General features: G+C 52.5%; 1 long non-coding RNA gene across 4 annotated transcripts in view; it reads left to right on the top strand.

Annotated features, from left to right (window-relative positions):
* Positions 1 to 13,072: 13,072 nt before the first annotated feature.
* The window catches only part of LOC138849627 (uncharacterized), a 33,833-nt gene continuing 28,435 nt past the window's right edge, over positions 13,073 to 18,470 (top strand). For 2 of the 4 annotated variants that reach the window (XR_011388599.1, XR_011388598.1), the window contains exons 1-3: positions 13,091 to 13,197; positions 13,414 to 13,454; positions 14,685 to 14,830. This is a non-coding gene — a long non-coding RNA (uncharacterized lncRNA). Of the gene's footprint in view, positions 13,198 to 13,413; positions 13,455 to 14,684; positions 15,155 to 18,470 lie in introns of those variants that run through there. The other 2 variants (XR_011388600.1, XR_011388597.1) reach the window with 2 other exon arrangements.

Below are 18,470 nucleotides of genomic sequence, written 5' to 3'. Positions count from 1 at the left end.
TAGCTCCGGCCGTTGTGATCATCTGGGGAGTGAACCAGCGGATGGAAGACCTCTCTGTCTCTACCTCTCCCTGTAACTCTTTCAAACAAATATGATAAATCTTTAAAATATATATATGTATATATTTCTTACAGTCAAAAGTGAGAAAATAGCATCCCAGTCCTAGGCTTTTCCCTAAATCTAAGATTGGTGATATATTCTTTTTTTAAAAATTTTTTATCGATTTCTTTGAGAGGCATAGAAACACACAAATAGAGAGCTTCTGTCCCCTGGCCCACTCTCCAGATGCCCACGATGGCTGGTATCTGGCCAAGATAGAGCTGAGAGGTCTTCCATGTGAGTGGCAGGAACTCACCTATTTGAGCCATCACTGCTTGTGGGAAAATTAGGCACACAAGGCAATTCAAAGATGGTGCCCAAAGGAAGTAAGGTGGGCAGTAGCCAAAGTCATTTACCACCAAAGCTGATTGGCCGCGCAGTATCAGGGGAGGTGACGACAACTGATGATGAGTGTACGGATATATGGCTGGTCCTGTAAAAAGTCGCCCCGTAAAATGACCTTTTAAGTAATTGGTTGGTCCTTATGCCCTGCCCCAGTAATCCTGTGATTTTGTGCTTTAAAAGGCATTGCTACGCATGCAATAAATGAGTTCTTGCTTACCTGACATGACTCCCCACTGAGTCTGACTGTCCCCAGGATCCAGGGGCTGGGGAACAGGCGAGCGGCGCACTTACCTTTCTTTGGATCCAGTCCATCCTCATTCGGGTGGACTAAGACCCTGCAACTGCTGCCTCCAAGGAAGGGTATCAGCAGGAGGCTGGAGTCAGAAGCTGGGACCAGGCATTGAACCCAGACATTCCAATGTGGGATGCATGTGTCCCAACCAGGGGCCTGAGCACCCAGCCAATGCACTGACTGCTGGGAATTCATTATTTCCTGAGACATTAATGCAGAAAAGTGCATATAGTAATGTATCAACTATTTATTTATCCATAACCCAGTGTTTGACAATTAATTGACATTCTGGGGGCCAGCACTTTGGCATAGCAGGTAAAGCCACCACCTGCAGTGCTAGCATCCCATATGGACACTGGTGAGACCTGGCTGCTCCACTTCCAATCCAGCTCTCTGCTATGGCCTGGGAAAGCAGTAGAAGATGGCCCAAGTCCTTGGGACCCTGCACTCAGGTGGGAGACCTGGAAGAAGCTCCTGGTTCCTGGCTTCAGATCAGCTCAGCTCTGGCTGTTGCAGCCATTTGGGGAGTGAGCCAGCAGATGGAAGACCTCTCTCTCTCTCTCTCTGGCTCTATCTCTCCCAGTAACTCTTTCAAATAAGTAAAATAAATACTTTTTAAAAAAAAATAACAGTTCCTTTGGCTCTAGATGTTATGAGGACTTCCATAGATGCTTCTGGAAGCTACAAAATTGATTGTGCTGCAACTCTACTTGCCTATAGATGGACCCATGTGGGGCAGGTAGAACATGCTTGTCAGGTCCTTTCCTCTTGAGTACCACACGGTTCACTGTGCACTAAACTAAAGCTCCTCTTGGGCAATGGATCAACACTGCTACTCACCACCTTCCATTGGTCTTTTATTTTGGTGCCTGAGAGAATATCCGTTTATGAAATAGCTTACAGAATTTGGCATTGTGGCACAGCAAGCAAAGCTGCTGCCAGCAATGCCAACATCCCATATTGAGTGCTAATTCCTGTCCTATCAGCTCTGCTTCTAATCCAGCTCACTGCTAACATGCCTGGGAAAGCAGCAGGAGATGGTCCAAGTGCCTGGGCCTCTGCTACCCACGTGGGAGACCCAGATGGAACTCTCGGCTCCCGGCTATAGCCTGAACTAACCCCAGCCATTGTGGCCATTTGGGGAGTGAACCACCAACTGGAAGATATCTCTCTGTGTGTCATTCTGTCCTTCAAATAAATAAATAAATCTTATTTTTTAAAAAAATAGCTTATAGACAGAACTCTCAATTAGGACAAATACCTACCATGAAATCCTAACAGGTTTCTGTTTTTAAATGGTCAACTACTTGTCCACATTACATGTATTAGGTAAGCCTTCCTTTTAAAAAATCATTTTGCAACACACTCTTATTCTATGTTGTTTTATGTAATTATTGTTTTCATATCTGACCTATTCTGATTTTGTGTATATTGTTACACCACTATATCATTGTGATAATCAACGTCAATAGTATTATTCATAATTGCCAAATTTGAAGCAACCAATGTGTCCTTCTATAGGTGAACGGGTAAATAAACTGTGATATATCCATATAATGGCAATTTTTTTTTTTTGCCAGTTACAAAAGAAAACTGTGGGTAAACTTTAAATGTATATTGCTAAGTAAAAGGAGTCAGTCTGAAAAGACAAAATACCCTGTGATTCCAACAATAAGATTTTGTGGAAAAGGTGAAACTGTAGAGTCAGAAGATTCGTGGCTGCCAGGAGTGCAGGGGGAGAGAGGAGGGTTGGCTAGGTCAAGTACAGGGGCCTAGGGGAGTAGTGACTATTCTAAATGATAGTGGATACGTGATATTATACATGTGTCAAAACTTTAGTAGAGGGCAGGCTTTGGGGTGCAATGATGGAAGCCACTAGTTGGGGTACCTGCATCCCATATTAGGGTGCCTGGCTTGAGTTTTGGCTACTCACCGCATCCAATCCATCTCCCTGCTAATGCATCTGGGAGGCAACAGATGATAGCCCAGGTACTCAGGTTTCTGCTACCCAAATTGGAGACCTGGATGGAGTAACTGGCTCCTTAGCTTAGCCTAGCCCTGGCTGTTGTGGGCATTTGGGGAAGGAATCAGCAGATGGAAGATCTCTCTGTGTGTGTGTGTGTGTGTGTGTGTGTGAGAGAGAGAGAGAGAGAGAGAGAGAGAGAGTCACTCTGCCTTTCAAATAAACAAACCTTTTAAAAAAAAACTTCAAGGCCGGCGCCGCGGCTCACTAGGCTAATCCTCCGCCTTGCGGCGCCGGCACACCGGGTTCTAGTCCCGGTCGGGGCGCCGGATTCTGTCCTGGTTGCCCCTCTTCCAGGCCAGCTCTCTGCTGTGGCCAGGGAGTGCAGTGGAGGATGGCCCAGGTGCTTGGGCCCTGCACCCCATGGGAGACCAGGAAAAGCACCTGGCTCCTGGCTCCTGCCATCGGATCAGCGCGGTGCGCCGGCCGCAGCGCGCCAGCCGCGGCGGCCATTGGAGGGTGAACCAACGGCAAAGGAAGACCTTTCTCTCTGTCTCTCTCTCTCACTGTCCAGTCTGCCTGTCAAAAAAAAAAAAAAAAAAAAAAAACTTCAGTATTTTACAACAGAAGGGGTGAATTTTAATATAGGCACAAGTAAAAACAATAATTTAGGCTGCTGGGAGAAGGATTTTGTATAATATCAAAAGAATTGAAGTGTATTACATATGTGTGTAACAATCACACTCTAGAGGGTGAGAGAGGAAAGTTTCTGACCTAAGTAACTTTAGAAATGAGTAGAGCATCTTAGACTAAGGCAAAAGGAACTGTATACAGCTCTGTACTCCAGCTATGTTGCTTCCCACAGCGGGACAGGTTAGCATTTGTGTTGGAATTGAACATTTAAGTAAATGCATAGCAGGAGCCAAGCTGCTGGATGTTAGAGCAGGAATTTACAGATAAGCAACAGATTATAGTGGATTAGAGTTAAGACATCAGGATGAACTATATTAAGCTTAATAGAGATACAGATAGTTACATAAAAAATTGTAGATGTGTGTGCTGGTATACACACGTATGTTTACTTGCTCTGTAAATAGAGTGAGCCTGGAAACAAGGGCACTCCACTTGCAACAGGCACCGCTAGCACCAGACGTTGGCTTCTAATGCCCTTTTCCCACTAACGGAACCAAGGCACTGGGAGAAATGACTGGTTCAAGGACTGGGGCAAGAAATATACAAGATGAGCCTGGAGTTTTTTGTAGCTCCAGAAAGTAAGTAAGTTGTTTTAAAAGAAAACAAAACCTACTAGGATGAACATAGGAGCCAGTTGAAAGAGCTCCCAATGGTGAAATCTAGAATAAACTGAGCAAAAGAAATAAAGGATTCTTGGATTATAAATATATTTATATATAATATTTACAATATTATATATTTACAATATTATATATCCTACTCTGTTCTATATTATAAATATTCATCGATCCACTGTGATATAATTAAGCAATGGAGGAGGAGAGACAAGTCACCTTTGCAGAAGAATTCCAAAAATTTACATAATTAGCCATTGTGTCTTCAAATAGGTGGACCACAGCCCCACACTCCCTATGTGCGGGTTATACACAGGGGCTTCCTTTCTAAGAGTACAGTATAGAAAGAAGGTTTTAAAAAAATCAACTTTCTGGTGGGAAGTCTGACAATCACCCCCTCAGCCAGGCACTCGGGCTCAACATCAATACCCTAAGTCATGGTACCAATGTGATGACGCAGTCTCTCTCACCAAGCCCAACACCCAAGCTAACCACAAGAAAACATGAGCCAGATCCCAGGAGAGCAACATCCTACAAAGTATTTGACTGGTCTCCAAAACGATCAAGGTCATCAGAAAGAAGACAGATCTGGGAAAGGAGGCATGAAAGGCGATGTGATGTCCTGGCTGGGATCCTGGAACAGAACCCGGATGTTGGACAGAGCTAAGGAGACCCAAGTAAAGCATGGACTTCAGTTAACGAGAATGTACAAACGGTGACACACTAGTTGGACTGAGTATGCCATGCTAACGTAGGATGTTAATCACTGGGGAAACTGGCTGTCGGGTACTTGGGAACTCTTTGTATTCCTATCTCAGGTTTTCTGTAAAAGTGAAATGGTTCTAAAATTAAAGTGTATATTTTTTAAAAGATTTTTATTCATTTATTTGAAAGGTAGAGTTACAGACAGTGAGAGGGAGAGAGAGAGAGGTCTTCCTTCCATTGGTTCACTCCCAAATGGCTGCAACAGCTGGAGCTGTGCTGATCCGAAGCCAAGAGCCAGGAGCTTCTTCCTAGTCTCCCACGCATGTACAGGGGCCCAAGGACTTGGGCCATCTTCTACTGCTTTCCCAGGCCACAGCAGAGAGCTGGGTGGAAGAGGAGCAGCTGGAACTAGAACCAGCACCCATATGGGATGCTGGCACTGAAGGCAGAGGATTAACACACTGAGCCATGGTGCCAGCCCCAGAGTGTATATTTTAAAAAAAAAGAATTGATCAGGCTAGCTCTCTCTCATTTGAGGACCACCTTTAATACTCCTATTATTTTCATGATAAAATTTGTGGGGGCTGCACAGTCTAAAACTCACTGGGTCAGGCTCACAGCCTGAAGACTCATACAGGAGATGATGTTGCAGAATTTCTTCCTAAGAAACCTCTGTGTTTGACCTTTCAGGTCCTCACTTCCAAGATGACAAAGAAGGAACAACAGCCATGCTAAAAAGGACTGTGGCCACAGGCAGCCTATTCAGTACATGAACTGTGCTCAATGAGTGCCCAAGGTCAAGGCCATTAAGAAGTTTATCATGGAGCCAGTGCTGTGGCACCATGGGTTAAAGTCACCACCTGCAGCACCGGCATCCCATGTGGGCACCAGTGAGTCCCGATTGCTCCACTTCTGATCCAGCTCTCTGCTATGGCCTGGGAAGCAGTAGAAGATGGCCCAAGTCCTTGGGCCCCTGCACCTGTGTGGGAGACCTGACTCCTGGCTTCGGATCTGCTCAGCTCTGGCCGTTGGAGCCATTTGGGGAGTGAACCAGCGGGTGGAAGACCTCTCTTTCTCTCTATGACTCTCTGTAACTCTGCCTTTCAAATAAATAAATAAATCTTTTTAAAAGTGGGGGAAATAACAAGGAAAATCTTTAAGGAAGAGTGGGTCGGTGCCCATTTACACTTTACCATAAAGGACAAGTGAACATTCAATAAATGGGTGGACTAGGGGAGACTTTGGATGCTGTAGCTGGTCACGAATGTGCGAACACCAGCAGAACACCAGAGCTCACAGGAGTGTGGGAGATGCGCAGAAAGATGAGGGAAGGAGGGAATCACACCCTCCTCTCAGGAGCTGCCTGAGACCAGACTCAAAAGAGGCTTTAAAAAGAGTTCAAGGACACCAATGCTACCATGCGCACCTCCTTGATTAACCCAAAGTGCTCACTCCAAGTAAATAGTGGCATGCTAATCAATGAGCGCCTACCTTACACATCACCTTTTGTCCTTTCTGTGTTAACTGTCCCTGATAGTGGTTCATCCCCTCCCTGCTCTGCTCTGGAGCCTGAAGTTCCTCCTTGCCTTGGGCTCGAGCCTGTGCCCACTTATTCGCTATTAAAAGTAACACACAGGGGCCAGCACTGTGGCTTAGCGGGTAAAGCCTCCACCTGCTGTGTCAGCATTCCCATATGGATGCTGGTTTGAGTCCTGGCTGCTCCACTTCCGATCTGGATCCCTGATAAAGGCCTGGGAAAGCAGTACAAGATGGCCCAAGTCCTTGGGCCCCTGCATCCATGTGGGAGACTGGAAAAAAGCTCCTGGCTCCGGATCAGCACAGCTCCAGCCATTACGGCCATTTGGGGAATGAACCAGTGGATGGAAGTCCTCCCTCTTTCTCTCTCTGCCTCTGCCTCTCATATAAAATTAATTAATTAAAAAATACCAGTGAGGCATGGGCTTGCTTTCTGAGCCCCTAGCCTTTGGTAGGTTAGATTCCAATTACCAGCACCTGTCAAAGAGCTGTCAAGGTGGTGGGAGGCAAAGGCTTGCTTAAAGAAAGAGAAGGAAGATTCTGGAATCTGGGTGCTCTCTGGGGCAAGCAGGCAACAACTGCAAGCACCCAACAGAAACTTGTGCTCAGCACTTCCATATCTGCCCTGGGGCGGCAGAGTCATCCTGGCAAAAGCCTGGACATCAAGGGTTCAAATAGGAAGCATTGCTTGATCCAAGTGCCTACCAGCTCAGTGCCACAGAGTTGCCATCTACCCAGCTCCCACTACCTAATCCCACCTGCTGGGCAGCCTCACCTGTTCTCTTTTGTTTCCTTTTCTTGATTTATTCTGCTCCTCCCTGCACTTTGCCCTTCTCTCCCTTGCCTCCCTGCGCAGACATTTGGGCCTGTGGTTCCCCCAAACCTTCCATTCTTAACTTTCATTTTCTTCCACCAGGGGTCGGCTTTGTTTCTTTTCTTTTCTTTTCTTTTTTTCTTTTCTTTCTTTCTTTTCTTTTTTTTCCCAAGCTGATGCAGCCAGAGGTCTTAGTACAGAAACAGCCACAGGCTGTCCAGGCCAGGCCACAAGCGAGATGCTCTGCGGGGTGGGATTTACCCAGGGCAGAAGGAGGTCGCCGAGGGCGAGGTTGGGACCCCCTATGTCACCAAAAGTTCCCGTTCACGGGAGTGTCAGACAAAGACTCCTGGGGTGGGAATATCAGGAAGTGTTGGCGGGCTGGTTCGGTCCTGGCACCGAGAGGTCCATGCAAATACCTGGGCAGTGCAAACAGCGGCTGCGGGGTGGGGTGGGAGGCACTCTGCAGGGTAAAGGGCCTACAGACCAATGCACTCTCAGACGCCCATGGGTCGGTGCCCAGACGGTGGAGTGGGGATGGTGGTGGAAGGGTCTGACTGCCCAGGTCCAACGGTCAAGGCAGGTTCGTGCGCCGAAGCAGAGATCCGGCAGACAGGCTCTGTGCCTCCAATCACTGCACCTGCTGGGCGCGCGCAGCCGCAGCCCATGGCCTACCAACCCAGGAGGGGCCTTGTCCCCCACGGCCTTTTCTTTTGGTCATTCTTTCTTCCGTTGCTTCTCATTTGTATCCATGTGGCTGCAAACCTAGAAAAGCACCCAAATATAAAAGTCAAGTCGAATTTAAAAGCTTGGGTCTTGTGAGCTCCCAACGCTCACTCCCCCCCCCTTTTATTTAAATTGTGTTTCAAAACAACATGGTGACTTTTGGACAAGATTTTTCTGTTTCACCCATTCCACAATAGAGACGCAATGAATGCGGCTGGTGCAATGTTTGGCTGTGTCAAATTCAGTCCCGCAGGCTGGCTTGGGCCAGCACTGGGGCTCTGCTTTGTGTTATGTTCACGGAGAAGATATTAATTAAAAGAAATACATGATTAAAAAGTAATGAGTTGAATAAAAATTATCTCAGCTCATTTTCTGATTATGTTAATTGTTAAAAACCCTTCAATCACGCGGTTACAGTCAATGGGCTTTAATGTGAAATTAGTGGGCTCTTGATAACTTACAGTCCAGAATAATCCTGGCGGCTTAGTCATCATTCCTAATAACAAGGATGTTGCTAAGAACAGAAATTTTACGTGATTTTGATCCATTCAGCCCTCCCCCACACGTATCATTTAAAAAAAAAAAAAAAAGGCTTAACCCGCCCGCGATTTCCAACTTCCCCTGCCACGGATCCGCCGCGGCCTTGGTGAGAACTTGAGTCTGCTGCCCAGCCTCTCCCGCTGCCCAGCCTCTCCCGCTGCCCGCTTGCTGCAGCCCCTCGCCAGTGCGTCCGCGGGTTGCCCGCTGCTGTTCCCGGTTTGGCCGCCCGGAGCGTTTAAGAAGCCCAGCGCGCTGCTCCCCTGTCCGTCCCGCGGGACCAGGGCGCCCAGCCGCTCCTGGGGCCGCGCTGTGGAGCGAGGGGCGGGGAAGAGAACGGAGCCCGCGGCGATCAGGGCTGCAGAGGCCGCGCGGCCGCCGGGGGACCTCGCGCCGAGCGGCGGACTAGTGGGCTTGCGCGTCAACGTGTCGGGACCGTGGCGAAGGGCGGCGCAGGGTGGCAACGCAGGGCAGGCAGAGCTGGGGCACGTTTGTGATTGTGCGAGTGCGCGCTTGCGGGGCTTTGCATGCCACGCAAGTAGAGAACCACCCCCCACTGCGCCCCAAAGCGCCAAGAGAGGGCGGGGGATCGAGTGAGCACGGGAAGCTAAAGGTCCCCCTGGGCCTCAGAGCTTGGGCCGACCTCCCAACACAGGGCGGGGTGCACAGTGGGCGCTGCACGGGTTTCTGTGGGATCCTAAGGAAAGCTGGTGAAATTCATGCCTGATTCTCTGATGAGCGAGGATGGCGGGGCGTCCTCAGCAGCCCCTGGCCCCGAAAGCTCCTCCTCTACCTGGGACCAAACCCAGAGCAGAGGCTGGGGCGCCGGGCGGAGTTTAGGAGGGATGGCTTCGGACCTATCTCGCGTCAGCACCAACCCCGTCCACTACCCGTGAGCCGAAGGCAGGAAGAGATGAGCCGCCCCACCTTTTCGGCTGCGTGAGACAAACAGGTCCGCTCAAATTGGGCCTATGATGAAGGTGTGATGGGGAGGGTGGTGGGGTTCTGGACCTGCGGCAGGCGTGGGCGCTGGCTTGACTGAGGCCGCAGGGATGGGCTCTGGGTCACAGTGCACCTGCTGCTGGACGTTGGGGAGCCTTAAGACTTCACATTGGAGGCGCGTTCACACCTTGGCCAACCGCCACCCACTGACCAGCTAGAGTTTGGAGGTACCTACTGCAGACTCAAGCTCCAATCCACAGCCCCCCCGCCCCGCGCGCGTGCATTTAACATTATAGATACACACATACACCCAAGTCTGTAGATATTTGTGTGCAGAAAGTCTGGGAGCTTGGGGGTGGGGAGGGAGTCAGAGGACATGAGTGTGTGTGCGTGTTCCACGCTGATTCCTAGTGCATGAGGTTCTGTGTGCCTTTCTCAAAGCTTCCTTCAAGACTGTCCGTCTGGAAGTGGCAGAAGAGGCCTGGTGTTTCTTCATTTCTTTTTCTGTTTCTCTGGCACCTTTAACAGAGCTATTTGCTTTTAACGGCTTTAAAAAAGAAAAGGAAAGAAAAAAAGTCCCCTACCTTCTCAAAGCCCTAACAGCTAACACTTTTCCCCAGGGTTGGGGGGGGGGGGTGAGGGGTGGGATCAGTGGTGGGCTGGGAGGAGTCCCAGGACTGCTTCTCCTTGTTCACTCTCTATTTGCATGCGCTGTTAGGCTGAGGACCATTTTAAAATAAATAACAATGAACAGGAATGGCATCTAGAGGGCTCGTCGGCAACATTTAAAAGCCAATAGAGTTTATAATTCTACTCTATCATTTCTTATTGATTAGAGTAATCAAGATAAAAAGCTAGCCGGGCTCGGAGAACTTCAGCGGCATATCATTAAAGATAAGAGTCAGTTAATTCTGGAGCTGGGGTAATGTGGCTGAAATGAAGAGTTCATTTGCATGAGACGCTGAGCCCAGTAACAAGGGGACAAAAATCACTAATTAGGATTGCAGAGTGTCGCCCTCTCTGCAAGCACCCTTTCCAGGCCGCGGACCGAGCGGAAATTCGCGGGTAGGTAAATCTAGGGCAGGACGGAAAGCGCTCGTCTGGCCTTAGAGATGGCGACTGTCGCCTTCGCAGCTCTAAGCCACCCCCAACCCCCGCTCCCGGGGCCGTCCAATCTGGGTGGGAACGGGGGTCACTCGGGTCGGACCCCTCCCCCCATCCCTGGCCGTCTCACCCACACCCACTCAGGCGGCCTCGGTGGGGCGTCCTGCCTACTCCCTTACGGGGCTCGCGCGCGAGGGTCTGGTGCCTACCTCCTGATTTCCTGTGGGGAACTCCCCTTAGAGCGCAGCGCCTGCGTGGTCAGGGGCGCAAGTGCAGCACAAGCCCCACGGGGAACTCGGGACCTTTGCCCCGGCCAGGATCACCGAATTAAGCCCGGGCTCCAGGGCCAAAGTCACGACACACACACACCCCGCGAGCCCCGTCCGGATGGCAGTCCCCTCTGCCTGACCTGCCATCCCCCACAGCGCCGCTCCGTGGGCTCGCGAGGGAGCCTGTGCGCGTGCGGCGTGGGCCTGGCTGTGCAGGAATGTGTGTGCGAGTGCCCAGCTCTTGGGTAAATGTGTGTTTTGCGGGCGTGTTGCTACACAAATGTGGGCTTTCCATCGGTGCGCAGAGTGTGATACACACAGGTGATGTGCGTGGTACGGGATGTGAGTGTAGCACCTCGGGGGGGCGGTGGCAAGGAGAGGTTCCCCAGGGGAACAAGTGCGGCAGGTTTCTCAGCTTTGGGTCCCACGCGTGCGGTGGGAGTGGGAGCCGGCTCCGGAGGCCTCGCGGCGCCCTGGGAGCCTGGAGTGCAAAGCGGGAGCCGGAGCCGAGGCTTCGGCTGTGTGGCTGGGGTCGGGCGGGGGGCAGGCGAGGCAAGGAAGGAACGCCTTCGTGCGGTCCGCGGCCTTGCCCACTGCCCCCAAGCGAAGCAGCCGCGCCGCTCGGCCGTGGCAGGCTCCCCCGACCCACCAGGGGGAAACGAAAATGATCCCCAAGGCAGCCAGAGCCCGCTCCTCGGGAAGAAAGAAGGCGCGCAGAAGGGTGACTACTCGAGTAGCCTCGGCCCTGCTCCGCCCTCGCGGGCTTGGGCTTCAGGTCCTCCGCGGCCCTCCCACGTCCCGGGTCGGGGGAGCCTGGGGCTGTGGACCCAGTCCCCGACCTCCAAGTTGCTTCCCCGGAGGCCGGGAGAGGGGCGTGCGGCTGCTGGGGCGACCCCTCCCGGACGCAGGCGGAATGCAGCGCCGGGAAGCCGGGCCCGCGGCCCACACTCCGCAGCCGCCTCCTGCGAACTAACTTTGCCCCCTCGTTAGGCGGCGGCAGACGGGAATCAAGACCGGTGCGGGATAATTGCAGGTGTCAGCGTGGAAAGCCGAAACGTTTGCACACTAGCGGGGATGGCGGCCCGCGGCTTCCCGCGCTCGCGCGCGCACGGCGCACCTGCGGCCGCGCGCCTGCAGGGCTGCGCGCCAGTGAGCCGCGGGGTGCGTGGGGCGCCCCGCAGCCGGGGGCCGCCCGCGGGGAGGTGGCGCGTCCCCGCCGCGTCGGCTCCCCGCCCCCATGCCTCTCCCCGGGGCGTGTTTTGTGTCCCTGCACAGCTGGGGACTCCCTCACCACCCAGCCCCGGGCCTCGCCATACAGAATAAAGTCAGTCTGTATTTAATGGTTATGGCGGATGTGAGGGGGATTTGGCGGAGGCCGAGGAGGGCCCTTGGCTCTCAGACCTCGCTCCTGACGTCGTGTGAGTCTACCAACCCACCACGACCCCATATTCTTGTGCTGGTGTCTGACTCGCATGAGAAGCGAGCTGATTTTTTCAGGACATAGCTGGGAAATGTAGTGACTGATAATAGAGATTTCTCTTTCATTTTTTACGCTTGACTTGGTTATTGTTGCTTTTCTTTTCCCGCGATTCCTTCTGCGGATTAGCCCTGACTTCGCCACTATTGGCGGTCGAAGTGGCCCCGAGTCGGGATGACAATTGACGGCGCTCAAGGGATTGCCCATTCTGTGCCTGTAAGGACGGATTCGTGCCGGAGAAAATCATCAAGTGGAGGCGGAGAATAAAGACCGTTCCGGGGGAAATGTATTCATTGAGAAGGCTTCGCCCAAATTGCTTCTAAGTTTTTTTAATGAAAAGTACCGATTGCAGCAATCAGCGGCTTTTTGGCGGATTACAAATCTGGAGGGAGCTGCGGCGCGGCATTGAAAAGTGCCCCCGCCTTCGCACGGGGCAGCCCGAGGGGCGGGGGTCCCGCCGCGACACAAAGGCGGGGACTGGGCGAGCCGGGGAACGGGGCGCGGAGCTGTCCGCCCCGGTGCGGGCGTGGCCGTGGCTGGGAGGCCCCCGCCGAGGAGGGCGAGGGCCAGCGTGCCGGGGGCAGGGTCCCCAGGGCGCGGGGAGTGGGGGGTCGACTCTAGCGCCCCCACCTCCTGGTGAACTCTGGGCATCTGGGGGGGGGGGGGGCGCCGAGCCCTTCACCTTGGAGGACGCGGGAATGGAAGGTGCGACCTGGGCCTCCACCCGCTCCCCCGGCCCTCGCACGCCAGTTTTTGTTCTTTGGGGTTATTTGGGGGGGGGGCATTTTTTGCAAAGCTAGTGGAAACCCCGTCTTCCCAGAGCGTTACACGCAGGAGGCGCGGAAGCTGGAGTCCTTTCTGGGCGGGCGCAGGAGGACCCCGCTGACCCAGATGCACACCAGTGCCGGGTGCCACGGAGAGGCCTGCGCGCTCGCGGCCGCCGCGCCCCCCTGCTCGGGAGGCGGGGAGTCCCCTGGGACACGGGGTGGGGGGAGCCGGGGAAGGGAGAGGCGCGAGGGCAGGGAGACACCACCGCTCCCACCAAGGCCGCCATCTGCGCGTTCAGCCTGCCTTTTCGTAGGTTTGTCTTTTAAGACTGTGCCTTCGCAAGGGCGTGGGAGGGTTGGTTTTTTGCCCCCCGCTCCGACTTCTTCGAGGCCCCCCGAAGTAAAGAAGGGGAAGCAGCAGCGAGGCAGGGGCAGGGAAGGCGGGGGGGTGGGGGGGGAGCTGCGCCCCCAGCCCCGCCGCCCGCGCAGGCCAGCGGCGGCCCTGACGGTTTAACTTTCTTCCTTTGCAGCTTGTCAAGGCGCCCGTGGCTTTGATGGGAGGCTCCTCAAGGTGACACATTTCTGAACTTCACCCCCTTTTCAGACTAACTCCCTACCTCCTTGTTAGTGGCCAGCTCTGAACTTGTGCGGAGTGTTTTTGTGTGAGCCGGGGCTCATTCACGGGGCGCCTTTGTGGGCCTCCTCCTTTCAGGCCTCGGCGTGTTAGACCAATTAAAGGCCGACGTGCTGCAAATGTAATGGGCCGCGCAGCCATTGTTTCCGACGAGCAACAAAACGCGGAGACCCACCCCTTAGATTAGGCCGTTGAAGGGGAGGTGGAGGCCGGTCAGCTTACTGAATAGTTTGTGAACTGTAATTCTGAGGGCTCATGTGAAAAAAAAAAAAAGTCTCTCCCCCACCTCCCTCTTGCCTCCCCCTCCCCAAAAGCTCCAAGAAAGAAAAAGGAAAAAAAAAAAAGTGACATCCAGGGGGCAGAATGGGGTCACTAGAGAAAAAACGTGGGTGAGGGGCTTGCTCTGCTCCGGGGACTGTCGAAGGAACGCTCAGCTCCTCAGCCTCGCTGCTCTGCCCTTTGAAAATTATCTGTGTGAGCCTCAGTTTCCCCAGCCCTAGCGCCTTGTGCCCTCATATTGGGCCTGGTCCCCGGATGTTAGCATTGTGGTCGGAGTGTGGAAAAGCCAGTTTGCCTTGGTGGGACACGGATGAGTCAGGGGCTGCAGCCACCTCCGGGTGCCTCTCTTCACCCCACCCTGCGCCCTCTCCACCCTCCAGCCCTCCCCACAGCCCAGGGTGGGGTGGGGGGCTTGAAAGCCAGCCCCTTGCCTGGGCTCCATCTCCCTCCCTGGGACCGCCTGCTCTTTCCCAGTGCCTTGCATCCATCTGGCTTCCCTAACTCTGGAAACTTGGAGGAACCTGGTTCGCCTGGAAAGGAGAGCGTCAGAACCAGTTGAGGCTACCTGCCTCGCAGAGTCTGAGGTCTGGGGAAGGCGATGCAGGTGACTGGAGGTCATGAAGCAGGGTGCTGAGCTGCAACTGGAGCTCCCGACCCGACCCGTGCAGCACTGCCACCTTCCCAGCTTGCCTCAAGGGCAGTCTCAAGGCTCCTCCCCTCACTTGGATGTCCTGGGGAGTTACAGCTCCTGAGGCTTTACTTACAAGCTCTCCGTCCACTCCCCTGCAGTCCTGTCCTCCCCCTGCCCATCTCCAGCCTTCCCAGTCCAGCTGTGTTCAACAGATGCCTGTGGCCAGCTATATACAAAGAACATCTTGTCTCTTCTAGGAAGCGTCTCTACTCTTACTCATGACGCTCCTCTCCACTCAAACTCTGCTGCCTGGAATTCCATCTCCCTCTGCATCTCCTTGTGCTACAAAACCTGTAGAATCATCAAGATTCTGCTCAAAGAACACTTCTCAGGCTGGAGCAGGGTGAGGCTGGAGCCAGGGGTGAAGGTCAGATCTCAGACAGCCTTCTGGGCCATGCAATGATTTGGGATTTTTCCCTGAGAGCAATGGGAAGCTGTTGAAGGGTTTGGGTCAGTGACATTTCTTGTGTGGACTGGACCCCTGGAGAACAGAGACCACATCCTTGTCATCTTTGTGTCTCTCTTCCTATCCCAGGGTCTGGCACATCCTGCCCCCCAAAAAATGTGCACTGAACCAATAACATCACATGCTTATCACCCAGCCTTTCTGTTAGAGTTATGGGGACAAGTTCAGAGGAAGAGCCAGAGGAAATATGTCACCGTGCCCTTCCCAGGCTGCCTCTAGGAACCCTTCCCATAGCCTGCAACCCCAAGTCACTATTGTACTAAAGCCACAACCCAGTACCTGGGTAGCTGAAAATATCCAACATGACCTGTAGCCCATTATAATATCATTATTAGGATTACCATGGCTGACATTCCGGCTCCCATCATGCACCCGACACCATGATAGTCTCAAGATTTCCTGAAAAGGCCCGAAGAAGGGTAGTCACCAAATTCCTTAAAAATCTCCATCCTTTCCCAGAAAATTCTGCCCAAACCACTCCCTGTGCCTTCAGACCACATAAAGGGATGACCCTGAACCTCTTGGTTGCAGCTCACTCTAGAGCAGGGAAATGCCTGGCAACCACTCACAGGACTTGAAATTCAGTAAATCTGTAGCAGGATGATTTTTTAAAAGATTTATTTTATTTATTTGAAAAACAGAGTTACAGAGAGAGGCAGAGACAGAGAGAGAGGGAGAGAAAGAGGTCTTCCATCTGCTGGTTCACTCCCCAAATAACCGCAACAAACAGAGCCAAGCTGATCCAAAGCCAGGAGCCAGGAGCTTCCTCTAGGTCTCCCACATGGGTGCAGGGGCCCAAGGACTTGGGCCATCTTCCACTGCTTTCCCAGGCTATAGCAGAGAGCTGGATCGGAAGTGGAACAGCCGGGACTTCAACCAGCACCCATATGGGATATTGGTGCTGCAACCAGGACTCTAACCCACTGCGCCACAGCACCGGCCCCACAGGTTGATTTTCAAGTTGGTAATTTTATATGAACTTCAAGTAATGTCATCAACATCCAAATGGTCCTTGGCCACCCCGCTGTAGAGCCTGCCCACACTCCACCTTGAGTATGCACTTTTGCTTTGCTAATAAAGCTTGTTTCTGGGGCAACACTGTGGCTTAGGGGTTAAAGCCACCGCCTGTGGCACTGCCTCCTGTGAGACACTCCCTGCTAATGTGCCTGGGAAAATGGCAGAAAATTGCCCAGGTCCTTGGGCCCCTGCACCCACATGGGAGACCCAGAGGAAGCTTCAGTTTGGCCCAGCTCGGGCCATTGCAGCCATTTGGGGAGTGAACCAGCGGATGGCAGATCTCTCTCTCTCTCAACTTTGCCTTTCAAATAAATGAATCTTTAAATATAAGTAAATAAAGAAATCATACTCCTCTACTAATCTTCAATCTATAGTGCAATGTTGGAAGTAAGAACTTGGACTCTTGAGCCCCTCCAACCTCATTTCCAAATCCCTTACTGTGCAGACTGGGTTGTAAGCACCAAGGTGGCAGGAACCATGTCACAGGGTCTTTGAATTGATACTGGCTCCTTGCTAGGAATTCAGTACCTACTCCTACATGCTTATTCACTGACTAAAAGTGTATACAAGGAAAATAATTTAAAATCAGGAGGCATGCCATACTCTGTGTCATCACCTCGGGAAATACCTGCAACCACTGCGAAGCCTCGGTTTTCTCATAAGTAAAATGGGACAATGCTATTTAGCTCATGGATTGTGAGGCCAAAGGCTATTCATAGGAGAATGACTTGGTTTTGAAGGAATGCATTCATGAGTGAAGATTAGTGTGTGCCCTGGCGCCAGGGCAACAACCAGAGATGAAGGCACCACTTTAAAATGACAAAAGCTGGGGGCTGGTATTGTGGTATGGCTGGTAAAGCTTATGCTGCCTTAGACATTCATACCAACATCCCATATTTGGGCGCTGGTTCGAGTCCCAGCTGCTCCACTTCTGAACCAGCTCCCTGCTAATGTGCCTGGGAAAGCGGTGGAAAACGGCCCCTGTCTTTGGGCCCCGGCACCCACGTGGAAGACCTGGAAGAAGCTCCTGGGTCCTGGCTTCCATCCGGCCCAGCCTTGGCCATTGCAGTCATTTGGAGAGTGAACCAGCAAGTGGAAGATTCTCTCTCTCTCATTCTCTCTCTCTTTCTCTCTCTCTCGCTCTCCTCCCCTCTCTTTCTTTCTAAGTATGTCTTTCAAGAAATACATCTTTACCAAAAATGACAAAAGCTGGTGGGGAGCAAGCAGGGTCGTGGAGAACCCCTATGCCTCTGCCGGCTTCCCTCTCCCAGTTGGCCCAGCACCCAGCTGGGCCCCACATCTTCTCCAGGCCGTGCCACAGCTGTGGGCCCCCTTTACACTTGGCTGCCCACACAGCTGTGCTAAGAAGCTTGGCTCAAAGAATCCCACATTCCCCGAGGCTCACAGAAAGCTGCACCTGGAGACAGGACAGCCTGATCCTGGGAAGCCATGGCGGAAATGACGCATGCTGATTCCTGCCGAGAACCAGACTACAGAGCCACAGGTGGTGAGAGCACTTGGGCCCCCAGCCTGCTGCCCACTCACCAAACTCCACTGCCTGGTGACTGTGAGGTTCCTATCCTGGTGGTCTCCACATCCTCATGGATGAAATATGAGCACAGGAACAGAGACTTCCAGACACGTGTGTGTTTGTGTGTGTGTGTGTGTGCGCACACACACGTATGTGTTAGCCTCTGAAAAACAGCAGGAAAAGACACTCCTCAGGGAGGAAAGGATGTCTTTTTAAGTTTTTACATCCAAAATAAAGCTTTCTCCAGGGACCAGCATTGTGGCATAAGGGGCTAGGCCGCCACCTGCAACATCAGCATCTCTTATGGGTGCCAGTTCCAGGTCTGGCTGCTCCAGCTCCCTGCTAATGTGCCCTGGAAGCAGTGGAAAATGACCCAAGTGCTTGGGCTCCTGCAACCACGTGGGAGACCTGGATGAAGCTCCTGGCTCCTGGCTTCAATGTGGCCTGGACCAGTCATTGTGGCCATTTGGGAGTGAACCAACTGATGGATGATCTCTCTCTCTCTCTCTCTCTCTCTGTCTCTGTAACTGTATCTGTCAAATAAATAAATCTTAAAAAAAAAAAAAAACCCTCTCTCTACAAACGAACTACACTTGCAGAACAGAAACAAAAGAGACACAGCTTCTTACCTTTCCCTGTAACACCTTCATCTGAATATATTTTTAGCCCCCAGGAGCAGGTGTGCAAGCGAATATTTGTAGAATCTGCAGCGAAGTCAGTTAGCTCCAAGGACGCCCGGAACACAAAGCGGGTGCCCAGATGGGTGATGAGAATTGTTTGGCAAGTGCCGTCCTCCCCGTGGAGATGGCTTTCGAGAGTGTCCAGGCTAAGTTGATGCCGAGCCAGCGGCCTGCCTCCGCGGATGCTAACGTGGGAAACGAACGCGTCCTTAGCGACTTTTCATTCCAACCTGAGCTGTGCACTGCTAAATCCTTTCCCAGGCCCCAGGCCGCACAGGCTCTCTTTCCT

The sequence above is a fragment of the Oryctolagus cuniculus genome, chromosome 5 (assembly GCF_964237555.1).
Source record: "Oryctolagus cuniculus chromosome 5, mOryCun1.1, whole genome shotgun sequence".
Taxonomy (NCBI): domain Eukaryota; kingdom Metazoa; phylum Chordata; class Mammalia; order Lagomorpha; family Leporidae; genus Oryctolagus; species Oryctolagus cuniculus.
The sequence above is the reverse complement of the archived record's forward strand: the minus strand, read 5'-3'. Positions and strand labels throughout refer to the sequence as shown.